At 47.9% G+C, this 13,416-nt stretch overlaps 1 protein-coding gene across 3 annotated transcripts in view; it reads left to right on the top strand.

The window, feature by feature from the left end:
* The window catches only part of MAJIN (membrane anchored junction protein), a 165,046-nt gene that overhangs the window by 96,814 nt on the left and 54,816 nt on the right, over positions 1-13,416 (top strand). The window lies entirely within an intron of this gene.

The raw sequence follows: 13,416 nt of genomic DNA, 5'->3' as shown, positions 1-13,416 counted from the left end.
ACCCGGAGAGGCCCGCTCGAAACACACCTTCTCCAAACTCCCCTACCGGGACCGGTGTCCAGACATCCAAATGATAATGTTTCACAAACGTATGCAAAGATTTCCACGTGGCCGCTCTATAAATCTCTTGTGGAGAAATATGCTGACTCTCTGCCCAGGAGGCCGCCTGGGCTCTAGTAGAGTGTGCTTGCACATTGACCGGCGAAGTCTTGCCCCGCAGCAAATAAGCCGAGCTAATAGCTTCCTTCAGCCAGCAAGCGATAGTAGTCCTGGAAGCCATATTTCACCTCTTCGGACCACTCCACAATACAAAGAGATGGTCCGACAATCGCAAAGCATTCGTGACTTCCAGGTACCGTAGGATCACTCTCCGAACATCCAACCTCTGCAAGTCTTGCACGAGGGGATCTGAACGATCCATGTTCGCAAACGAGGGAAGTTCCACCAACTGATTCAGGTGAAAAGAGGACTCTACCTTCGGCAGAAAGGACGGGACCGTACACAATGAAACTCCTGACTCCGAAATCCGTAGGAAAGGCTCCCTACACGACAACGCTTGAAGTTCCGACATCCTTCAAGCCGAGGAAATAGCAACCAAAAACACCACTTTTAAAGTAAGATCTTTCAGAGTCGCTCTCTTTAAAGGCTCAAAGGATGCACACACAACGCTTTGAGAACCAAATTCAGATTCCATGAAGGACAAGGGGATCGAAGCAGAGGACACAAATGTTTGGCTCCTCGAAGAAAACGCGCTACATCCGAATGAGTAGCCAACGACCTTCCATGAAGAGAACCTCGGAAACAACCAAGCGCCACAACCTGAACCCGAAGCGAACTGCATGACAAATCCTTTGCGAGACCATCCTGCAGAAAACACAAAATGTCTGCGATAGCCGCCCGAATGGGATCAACTTCCTGTGCTATGCACCAATCTTCAAACACTTTCCACACCCTAGCGTACGCTAAGGACGTAGACGACTTTTGTGATCTCAAGAGGATAGCAATCACTGCGTCCAAGTAACCCTTGCCTTTTAAGAGTCGCCTCTCAAAAGCCATGCCGCTAGACAAAAGTGATCTGCATCTTGCGGACATACAGGGCCTTGATGAAGGAGAGACGGGATGGCCCGTAGAAAGAGAGGCCCTGCCACCGTCAGATTGAGCAGATCTGCAAACCACGGGCGTCTTGGCCACTCCGGGACTACCAGTATGACCTCTGCCGGGTGTAGTTCTATCTGACGAAGCATCTTCCCTATGAGGGGCCATGGTGGAAAAGCATACTGTAGTATGTCTGTTGGCCACGGGAGGACTAACGCATCCATGCCCTCAGCACCTCTCTCCCTGCACCTGCTGAAAAACCGCAGTGCCTTGGCATTCTTGAAGGTCGCCATCAGATCGAGAGCGGGAGTTCCCCATTCGTCGCAAATGAGTCGAAAGGCTTCGTCTGCCAATTCCCACTCTCCCGGGTCGAGACGGTTGCGACTGAGAAAATCAGTCTGAACATTTTCAACGCCCACTATGTGAGACGCCGCTATACGGGACAAGTGTTGCTCCACCCAATGTATCAGCTTCTGTGCTTCCTCTGCCACCGGGCGACTTTTGCCCCTCCTTGGCGGTTGATATATGCCACCGTGGTCGCATTGTCGGACAGGACCCGGACCGACTTCCCCTGAATCAGAGGGCGGAAAGCTTGCAAGCCCAGAAGAACTGCTCTGGTCTCCAGACGATTGATGGACCACTGAGACTCCTGTAGCGACCATAGGCCCTGCACCGACTTGCGGAGGCATACTGCTCCCCAACTGGACAGACTGGCATCCATAGTCACAATCGTCCACTCGGGCATTACTAAGGAGACTCCCTTTTGTAAGTTGTCCGAACAAAGCCACCAGTCGAGACTGGACCTCGCCCCCTCCGGAAGTGGGAGATGAAGATGAAACTGTTCTGAGACCGGACTCCACCTGGACAGCAATGCCGACTGTAACGGATGCATATGCGCAAAGGCCCACGAACAAGCTCCAGAGTGGAAGTCATGGATCCCAAGACCCTCAGGTAATCCCACACCCGAGGAAGACGCTTTACCGACAGAGCCCGAACCTGACTCTGTAACTTGGCAATGTGATCCATTGTTAGGAACACCTTCCCTTGACTCGTGTCGAACAGCGCTCCCAGAAACTCCAAGGTCTGGGAAGGAACCAGCTGACTCTTGGCCTAGCTGATCACCCACCCAAAGGATCTCAACAGCTGCAGCACTCGGCGAATCGCCGCATGACAAAGCTCTTCGGACTTTGCTCGAATCAGCCAGTCGTCCAGATAGGATGTACTAACCAGCCTTCCCTGCGAAGCTGAGCCGCCACTACCACCATGATTTTGGTGAATGTTCTGGGAGCGGTGGCCAGCCCGAAAGGCAGGGCTTGAAATTGATAATGATGACCAAGGACGAAAAACCGTAGAAACGTCGTATGCCGATGTGCAGATAAGCTTCTGTTAAGTCCAGCGACGCCAGAAACTCGCCCGGACGTACGGACGCAATCACCAATCGCAGGGTCTCCATGCGGAAGCGAGGCACCCGAAGACAGCAATTGACACCCTTGAGGTCAAGGATGGGTCGGAAGGTTCCCTCTGTCTTTGGGACCAAAAAGTAGATGGAATACTGGCCCTTCCTTTGTTCCCTGAACGGGACCGGGACAATTGCCCCCAGATCCCGAAGTCGACGTAACGTGGCGAGCACCACCTGCCGCTTTTCTCGATACGCGCACGGGGACCTCAGGAATAGGTCGTGGGGCCGGCGTACAAAATCTAAAGTGTAACCGTGTTTTATCACCTTGAGGACCCACTGATCTGACGTCACCCTGGCCCACTCCTCGTAAAACAAGGACAGTCTGCCCCCCACAACAGCTTCCGAGGAGTGGGTCAGCCTCATCTCATTGCGCAGCCTTGACTCCAGTGGATGCTGGGGAAGCTCCGGGTCTCCCGAACCGGCGGCCACGAAAGGACTGAGACCACGACTGTTGCCAGTTAGCCCCTGGCCTGAAAGCAGGACCCGGAGCCCTGGCAGGACGGAACTTCCGATTACCTCGAAAATGAGATCTCGCAGCAAAGGAATCTCTGGCCTTGGCCGATCCTCCGGCAGACGATGGACCTTATTCTCTCCCAGGGATTGGATCAAATCCTCTAACTGCTTACCAAAGAGCAACTTTCCCTTAAAGGGCATAGAACCAAGCTGTGCTTTCGACGAAACATCCGCTGCCCAGTTTCGTAACTACAGGAGCCTGCGTGCTGACACCGCAGATACCTGGACCTGGCCGAGGCCCTCAACAGATCATGAAGGGCATCAGCACTATACGCAACCACTGACTCCAGTCGGCCCGCTTGGAGGCCTCATCCTCTGACAGGCCCTCATTTGCCTGTAGTTGCTGAATCCAGCGAACTACAGGCAATTTTGCCCACAGGGCAAAATTGCTACACATGGCGGCCCGCACCGCCAGCACTGAAATTTCAAAAATCTTCTTGTTGAACCTCCAACTTCCTATCCTGTAGGTCCTTGAGGGCCGTCGCTCCAGTGACTGGTATAGTGGTCCGCTTAGTAACCTCCGACACTGCCGAGTCCACCTTGGGAACTTGTAACATCTCCAGGGCGTCCTCTGGCAACGGATATAGCTTGTCCATAGCCTTACTCATCTTGAGCCCGAGGTCAGGGGTATCCCACTCACGGAATAAAAAATCCGTGACGGAAAAATGGAATGGGAAGGAGGTAGTGGGGCCCTTCAGGCCCAACAAGACCGGATCCATATTTCCCTGTTTGTCCTCCACCGGGGGCCTCTCGATCCCCAACTCTCTCAAAATTAAGGGGATGAGCGGGCCGAGCTCATCTCTACGGAACAGCCGGACTACCTTCGGATCGTCCCCCCTCAGTGACCTGTGCCCCTTGGACCTCGTCCATTGGCAAATCCGGATTCTCTTCCACCCCTCTTGAGGGCTTTTCCGTCGAATCCGGCTCATCCGAGGTGTCCACATCCGACTGATGGCCCCCTGTTCTCAAAGGTCATCGTACCTTAGGGGGTCCGGAGCCCCCGGACTCCAGATCCTGGCTCCCCTTAGGCCTACGCCGCTTGTGAGTCAATTTGTGGGAGCCACTAGGGGAGGGACCCTCCTCAACCTGCTTCCTATCTGCCTTCTTGGCCCTAAAGGCCTTATGCTTTTCACCCCCAAGGGAATGGGCAGGTGGAACGGATCAATAGAGGTTTAAAGGTGTTTTTACGCCTATTCGTGAACCACCGCCAAGATGATTTGTCCACACTTTTACCCTGGGCCGAATTTTCACATAATTTCCATGTACACTCGGCTACTGGAAATTCTCCTTTTCAGATCGTTTTTGGCAAGCAGCCTTGGCCTCCACTTCCCCTGCCTCTTACAGTCGCCTCCCCAGCAGCTCAACTTTCGGCACAACAGCTCCATGAACTTTGGGAAGTTACTAATGCTCGCCTTCTACATGCTGCCGAGACCGCGAAACGGATGTCTGACAAACGTCGTCGACCTGCTCCACAATTCAATACGGGAGACCAGGTTTGGCTCTGCACGCGTCATTTACGTCTCCGGGTTCCTTCTATGTGGCTCGCTCCCAGATATATTGGACCTTTTCTCATCAGTAAACGTCTGGGGCCAGTAACCTATCGGTTGCAACTTCCCACCAGTCTTCGCATTCATAACTCATTCCATGTCTCCTTGCTGAAGCCTTTGATTTCCTCTTCTTTCCATGCTATTCCACTCCAGCCTCCTGCCGTCGAGTCAGATGATGATCCCATCTACCAAGTACGAGAGATTCTGGACGTCCGTCATATTCATAGACGGTGGGAATATCTGATTGCATGGGAAGGTTTTGGTCCGGAAGAAAACTCCTGGGAACCATCATCGAATATCCTGGATAAATCTTTACTTCAACACTTCCATCATACCTATCCTAACAAGCCGGGTCCTTCCAGGAGGGGGCGTAAGAGGGGGGTACTGTTGTGGTTCCCGGCCGCGCTTACCCGTGGCCAGGCCCCCCTACCTTGATCATGCTGCCGGCACAGGGTCCCTCTCGTTGCGGCCAGCCACGCACGGTTCGCGGCGCGACTGCCTCCGGACGTCGGGGAAGGCACGGCAAACTCTGCCTCTTAAAGGGGCCGTGGTGCGAAGACCAGGCCGGCCCCTGAAGTTGACATCATCAGCCAGGGAGATTTAAACCTCTCCCTGAAGACAGGAAGACGCTTTTGCAACAAGGTTCCAGTGGTTGCCTGCTAGTTTCTTCTGGATTCCCTGTCTTCTGGCTTGACTTGGATTGGACTTGGACTTTGTTGCTCTCCGCCTGCCTTGGACCCTTTGCCTGGAATTTGGACTTTGTTGCTCACCACCTGCCTCAGACCCTTTGCCTGGAATTTGGACTTTGTTGCTCGCCACCTGCCTCGGACCCTTTGCCTGGAACTTGGACTTTGTTGCTCGCTGCCTGCCTGGGACCCTTTGCCTGGACTTGAACTCGTCACTCCTGTCCCTGCTCCTCGGGGATCTCCAGTCGTTGCTGATTCATCCCCGCTGTGTGGGCCTGGTCAGTTCAGTGGAGCTTCTCATCACTGTGCTGCGGTACATTCCACCTTCCGGAGATGAGTGCCCCTGGGCACTGCTGGTGGATATCATCCCTCATCCTGGACCAAGGATCCACTAACATAACACTTTGCACACTGTTATTTGTTAGTTAATTCTATTGTTCTTGATCCATCCTGATTTTCCTCTTTGCTTTGATATACTCCATACTGAGGATTAGTAGAGGGTGCACTACCTTATAAGGAAGCATCCTTCAAAGTTCTATTTGACTCCATCTGCTGGAAGGGGGAGATAACCCACTGTCTGGACTGATCCTTGGTACTACAGGAACAAAAATTAGCAGGTAAGGAATAATTTTCTTATCATCTTGTTAACTCAAGATGAAGAAATTCTATTCCATCCCTCAACTTGATGGCTTGGATGTTGAAAACTCTGTAATCACTGATCTCTCTTTGCCCAGAGAAATTGAAGACAACATTTCAACTAGGAAGTCACCAACTAGGAAAACCTGTGACTTCAAATGGAAAAGATTTGCAATATGAGGTCGACATTATGCCTTGGATCCGCTTTCTTGCAGTCCCAAACAATTGCTAATTTACTGTCTCTTCTTTTCTTAATCTAGCCTTACTACATCTTTTATATGGTGTCATAGCGGCATACCATGTTACAGTTGACAATAAACCTATCTCAACTCATCTGTTGGTATTGAGATTTATGAAAGACTGGTACGTTAAACCTCTTGTACCATGGGATCTAAATGTGGTCCTCTCTCAATTAATGTTGATGTGATAAGGGGCATAGCCTCAGGCTATCTGTGGGGCTGGTTTTTACAGTTAAGGAGTAGCAGGTGTGTGAGTCCTTAGTGCTGTGGCATAGGAAGACCTATGAGGCCTATGCCGGCAGCTGGTGAACAGACTCTATAATGGGCCAGACTGGAACTTAATCTATATTAGCCATTTCCCCCTTGGCTTGAGCCCTTGGGTTCTGGAAGTCGGCAAGACTTAGGCAGGGCCCTGGGACAGAGTACAAGACAAGAATCTAATATACACAAGGAACAGGGCAGATACCAGGTAACAGAGTCAGAAACAGGCCAAGGTCAGTGCAGGCAGCTAGCAAGAATGGTTAGGTCAAAGCCAGAAGTCAGGTACAGGCAGCAGGCAATCGTGGTCAAGTACAAGCAAAAGGTCAGGTCTAGGTGGCAGGCAATCGTGGTCAGGTACAAGAAAGAGGTAGGTCTGGAAGATCCAGGACAAGGGTGGACAAAGACACACTGAAGACATTGGACAGGACAAATAAGGAAGAAAAGGCACTGGAAGGCAAGGCTGGACAGGCAGAAAATCAGGAATGCTACAACACGCATTGCTAGGCAAGAGACCCATTGCTGAGGAAGTCTGGTAAGCTTTTAAGTAGGCCCAAAGCTGCTGACGATATGTTAAGGTGCTGCGGGGCTCTCTCGCCATGGACCAGTTGGACGCACACAAACCTAGGAGAAGTAGGAGGAGGCACAGTGCGACAGCACTGCATTCCATGCCAGTCTTGGCAATAACAGTTCCACCTGTGAGGTAACAAATCCCTGATGGGAGAGCACCAACCAGGTGTAGCAGGAAGGGATCCTGTAGCAAGGACCTGCTCTCTAGGTGATGCATTATCCTTTCACACTGAGGATATCTCCCCAAGGCCTACTGCCCAGGAGGGAAGGGTTAGGTCGGCCGTCATAGTTGGTGATTCAATTATTAGGAATGTAGATAGCTGGGTGGCTGGTGGGCGTGAGGGTCGCCTGGTAACATGCCTACCTGGTGCGAAGGTGGCGGACCTCACGCGTCACCTAGATAGGATTTTAGACAGTGCGGGGAGGAGCCGGCTGTCGTGGTACATGTGGGCACCAACGACATAGGAAAATGTGGGAGGGAGGTTCTGGAAGCCAAATTTAGGCTCTTAGGTAGAAAGATTAAATCCAGAACCTCCAGGGTAGCATTCTCTGAAATGCTCCCTGTTCCACGCGCAGGTCACCAGAGGCAGGCAGAGCTCCGGAGTCTCAATGCGTGGATGAGACGATGGTGCAAGGAAGAGGGATTCAGTTTTGTTAGGAACTGGGGAACCTTTTGGGGAAGGGGGAGTCTCTTCCGAAGGGATGTGCTCCACCTTAACCAGGGTGGAACCAGACTGCTGGTGCTAACCTTTAAAAAGGAGATAGAGCAGCTTTTAAACTAGAACAAAGGGGAAAGCCGATAGTCGCTCAGCAGCGCATGGTTCGGAGAGAGGTATCTTCAAAGGATACTAATGATGCATTAGAATTAGGGCATCCCGACAGTGAGGTTCCAATAATTAGAAAAGTAGTCCAAGTGCCTGTAACTAAAAACTCACCTGAGCTAAAAAATTCTAACTTATCCCTATCAATTAAAAAGCAGAATGAAAATACAAACAAAAAACAAACTTTGAAATGTTTGTATGCTAATGCCAGAAGTCTAAGAAGTAAGATGGGAGAATTAGAATGTATAGCAGTAAATGATGACATAGACTTAATTGGCATCTCAGAGACATGGTGGAAAGAGGATAACCAATGGGACAGTGCTATACCGGGGTACAAATTATATCGCAATGACAGAGAGGAGCTCTCGGGAGGAGGTGTGGCACTTTATGTCCGGGATGGCATAGAGTCCAACAGGATAAACATCCTGCATGAGACTAAATACAAAATTGAATCTTTATGGGTAGAAATCCCTTGTGTGTCGGGGAAGACTATAGTGATAGGGGTATACTACCGTCCACCTGGTCAAGATGGTGAGATGGACAGTGAAATGCTAAGAGAAATTAGGGAAGCTAACCAAATTGGTAGTGCAGTAATAATGGGAGACTTCAATTACCCCAATATAGACTGGGTAAATGTATCATCGGGTCACGCTAGAGAGATAACATTCCTGGATGGAATAAATGATAGCTTTATGGAGCAATTGGTTCAGGAACCGACGAGAGAGGGAGCAATTTTAGATCTAATTCTCAGTGGAGCACAGGACTTGGTGAGAGAGGTAACGGTGGTGGGGCCGCTTGGCAATAGTGATCATAATATGATCAAATTTGATTTAATGACTGGAAAAGGAACAGTGTGCAAATTCAAGGCTCTCGTGCTAAACTTTCAAAAGGGAAACTTTGATAAAATGAGAAACATTGTTAGAAAAAAACTGAAAGGAGCAGCTGCAAAAGTAAAAAATGTCCAAGAGGCGTGGTCATTGTTAAAAAATACCATTCTAGAAGCACAGTCCAGATGTATTCCACACATTAAGAAAGGTGGAAAGAAGGCAAAACAATTACCAGCATGGTTAAAAGGGGAGGTGAAAGAAGCTATTTTAGCCAAAAGATCTTCATTCAAAAATTGGAAGAAGGATCCAACAGAAGAAAATAGGGTAAATCATAAACATTGGCAAGTTAAATGTAAGACATTGATAAGACAGGCTAAGAGAGAATTTGAAAAGAAGTGGGCTGTAGAGGCAAAAACTCACAGTAAAAACGTTTTTAAATATATCCGAAGCAGAAAGCCTGTGAGGGAGTCAGTTGGACCGTTAGATGATCGAGGAGTTAAAGGGGCACTTAGAGAAGATAAGGCCATCGCGGAAAGATTAAATGATTTCTTTGCTTCGGTGTTTACTGAAGAGGATGTTGGGGAGGTACCCGTAATGGAGAAGGTTTTCATGGGTAATGATTCAGATGGACTGAATCAAATCACGGTGAAGCTAGAAGATGTGGTAGGCCTGATTGACAAACTGAAGAGTAGTAAATCACCTGGACCGGATGGTATACACCCCAGAGTTCTGAAGGAACTAAAAAATGAAATTTCAGACCTATTAGTAAAAATTTGTAACTTATCATTAAAATCATCCATTGTACCTGAAGACTGGAGGATAGCAAATGTAACCCCAATATTTAAGAAGGGCTCCAGGGGCGATCCAGGAAACTACAGACCGGTTAGCCTGACTTCAGTGCCAGGAAAAATAGTGGAAAGTGTTCTAAACATCAAAATCACAGAACATATAGAAAGACATGGTTTAATGGAACAAAGTCAGCATGGCTTTACCCAGGGCAAGTCTTGCCTCACAAATCTGCTTCACTTTTTTGAAGGAGTTAATAAACATGTGGATAAAGGTGAACCAGTAGATGTAGTATACTTGGATTTTCAGAAGGCATTTGACAAAGTTCCTCATGAGAGGCTTCTAGGAAAAGTAAAAAGTCATGGGATAGGTGGCAATGTCCTTTCATGGATTACAAACTGGCTAAAAGACAGGAAACAGAGAGTAGGATTAAATGGGCAATTTTCTCAGTGGAAGGGAGTGGACAGTGGAGTGCCTCAGGGATCTGTATTGGGACCCTTACTTTTCAATATATTTATAAATGATCTGGAAAGAAATACGACGAGTGAGATAATCAAATTTGCAGATGACACAAAATTGTTCAGAGTAGTTAAATCACAAGCAGATTGTGATAAATTGCAGGAAGACCTTGTGAGACTGGAAAATTGGGCATCCAAATGGCAGATGAAATTTAATGTGGATACGTGCAAGGTGATGCATATAGGGAAAAATAACCCATGCTATAATTACACAATGTTGGGTTCCATATTAAGTGCTACAACCCAAGAAAGAGATCTAGGTGTCATAGTGGATAACACATTGAAATCGTCGGTACAGTGTGCTGCGGCAGTCAAAAAAGCAAACAGAATGTTGGGAATTATTAGAAAGGGAATGGTGAATAAAACGGAAAATGTCATAATGCCTCTGTATCACTCCATGGTGAGACCGCACCTTGAATACTGTGTACAATTCTGGTCGCCGCATCTCAAAAAAGATATAATTGCAATGGAGAAGGTACAGAGAAGGGCTACCAAAATAAGGGGAATGGAACAACTCTCCTATGAGGAAAGACTAAAGAGGTTAGGACTTTTCAGCTTGGAGAAGAGACGACTGAGGGGGGATATGATAGAGGTGTTTAAAATCATGAGAGGTCTAGAACGGGTAGATGTGAATCGGTTATTTACTCTTTCGGATAGTAGAAAGATTAGGGGGCAAAACTAATCGGAGAAAGTTCTTTTTTACTCAACGCACAATTAGACTCTGGAATTTGTTGCCGGAGGATGTGGTTAGTGCAGTTAATATAGCTGTGTTTAAAAAAGGATTGGATAAGTTCTTGGAGGAAAAGTCTATTACCTGCTATTAAGTTCACTTGGAGAATAGCCACTGCCATTAGCAATGGTTACATGGAATAGACTTAGTTTTTGGGTACTTGCCAGGTTCTTATGGCCTGGATTGGCCACTGTTGGAAACAGGATGCTGGGCTTGATGGACCCTTGGTCTGACCCAGTATGGCATTTTCTTATGTTCTTATGTTCTTATGATAAAAGGAGGAATGTGAAGATGGCGTGACCAAAAGCTCACAATGATTGGTCTGATGAGGCAGGAGAAAATAATCAGAGATATAATGAAAAAATGTATTATTATTTCTTATGTCAGACAGATCTCCGGCCCTGCCAAAACGGGCTGTTATCCAAGAACGAGATATTTCCACTTCATTTAATTCTCTGAAATCTGGTTGTTTGTAGGCATCCACTCAGAATATTAACACAGCCCACAATTTGCATTTTTTTGAATATGAGGAACATAACCTGCTCCTGATGCACGGCTCCTATTTGCAGCTTCAAGGAAGTGGTTTTCATGGCTAGACTGCCCAGTTGGGGTTCCCCATAGACTGAAGAAATCTTCATGGGAAGCACTCAGAGAAGCAAGGGTAGATTATAATGCCTTATCAGGGTACTCTCAATGAAATTCCCTGTGGTGCCCCAGTCCAGGAAGGGCCTCTGTGATGAATTCCTCAGTGTTGGTTTTCAGAATGACTGGGACCAGCATTTGTGGAGGGGAGGAGGAGGAATGGCCTAGGGCTGCCTCTATGGTGAACCCTAAGCTTGGAAGTTGCTGGACCTGGTGGGCCAGACTGGGACTAGCTTGAACCAAAGGAGTGTCAGCCAAACTCATGGCCTCAGCAATCTGTCACAGAGTGAGTGAGAGTCCTTTGAAGGATGGGTGCAGCCCAGCAGGTGAACCAGCTAGACCCATGCCACAGCAAGCACACACTCAATTGGGACTGGAACTAAGCTTCACCTTTACTAGCCTCTTCCACCGCAGTTTGAGCCCTTGGTTTCAGAGGCCAGCAGGACTTAGCAGAGAAACCAGCAAGAGAGCAATGCAATGTGTGAACACAGCCGAGGTCAGGGTAGGCAGCAAATAAAACAGTCCGTATCTGAGCAGGTATCAAACAGGCAGTGATGGTATCTGGGCAGATGTCAAGGCAAGCAGTAATCATGCAAATTCAGAATCCAGACAAGAGTCAGGTAACCAGTAGACAGTCCGAGAGGCATGCGAAAAGAGGACAGAGAAGGGAGCCAAGGACTGGGACTAGGCAAGGCAAGAACAGACAGGCAAGACAAAGACTGGAACAGGCAAGGAAAAGCAGGACACAAAGCAACCAGCACTGTAGGCAGAAAGCACGACAGGAGACCTGTTGCTGAGGCACCTGCTGGTTGCAAGACTGGGCTATAAATAGGCCAGCTCTGGTGACATCATCAGGAGGACCCACGATCCTCTTCTCCGGCGCTGGGCCTTTAAGACTCTGTGACCTGCACATGCCTAGGGAAAGCCAGCTGGAGGGAGGAGTGGCGGTGTGCAATGAGCAGTTGTGTTGGTAGCATCCGCAATGAGTAGGGTTGACAGCGGTGGCAAACATTAAAACAAGCTTGATCAAGATCCCCTGTTTGAGTAAGCTGACTCTAGACTTTTTTTCTTCTTTCCTTGTTTTAATGTGTTTTTTTGTTAGAACTGACACTGTCTGGCTTTTTTATGAGTTGTGCTATATGAAAGCTAACATTCTGCAGTGTTCCTATTACATTAACCCAAAGTCTAACAACCTACTGTTTCCTACATAGGTTCTCAAATTCCCAAGAAAAGTAAATATTTACCTTCTGTTTTATAGGTAAAAGACTTAGCTTAAAAACTGGAATGTCCATCTGGCTCTGCCACCGCCTCATTAGTACTGCAGTACTTGGTTATGCCAGATGCTGTCTTCTCTCCACCTCCTCTCCTCTATCCTCGCTGTTCCCCTTTGATTCCTTTTATGGGCACTAGCAGCCTATTTGGTGGGCTGAAAATGACATCCTCTGACTCAGCCACTTCTTGTACCACCTTTCAAACTGTTCCTGCTTTATTCTTAAAGGCTGTCTTTTGCTCAGAGACCAATATTAATACCATTATATCATTACAGTCAGCTTCCCTTAAATTCATGGCATGGAGGGTATTTTTTCTTGTGGCAGTAACATCAGTTAGAAGAGGCAGTGAACTCCAAGCTTTGGTTCACTACCCACCAAATGTGCAATTCTTCCATAATAGGGTGGTGCTCTGAACTCACCCGAAGTTTCTTCCAAAAGTCATATCAACTTTCTATATCAATCAATCCGTCGTATTGCCTACCTTCTTTCCGAGGCCACATGCGCAGGAGAAAGCCTTTCATACTTTGAATTGTATAAGAGCCTTAGCCTATTAAAAGAAAAGAACTCAGCCACATCACCAAGCTTCATAGCTCTTCATATTTTTTGATCCTAAAAAATTTAGCAAAGCAGTTACCAAATGTACATTGACTAACTAGATAGTAGACTGCATTCAGCACTGCTACACAGTTGCAGACCTGCAAATTACAGACTCTGTCCAAGTTCATCAAATTAGAGCTGTGGCCCCTTCTGTTGCTCATCTGCGAGAGATACTTCTCAAAGGTAACTTTATGTCTCATTACTGTCTGGACAATCTCTCA

The sequence above is a fragment of the Rhinatrema bivittatum genome, chromosome 8, assembly GCF_901001135.1.
Source record: "Rhinatrema bivittatum chromosome 8, aRhiBiv1.1, whole genome shotgun sequence".
Lineage (NCBI taxonomy): Eukaryota > Metazoa > Chordata > Amphibia > Gymnophiona > Rhinatrematidae > Rhinatrema > Rhinatrema bivittatum.
The sequence above is the reverse complement of the archived record's forward strand: the minus strand, read 5'-3'. Positions and strand labels throughout refer to the sequence as shown.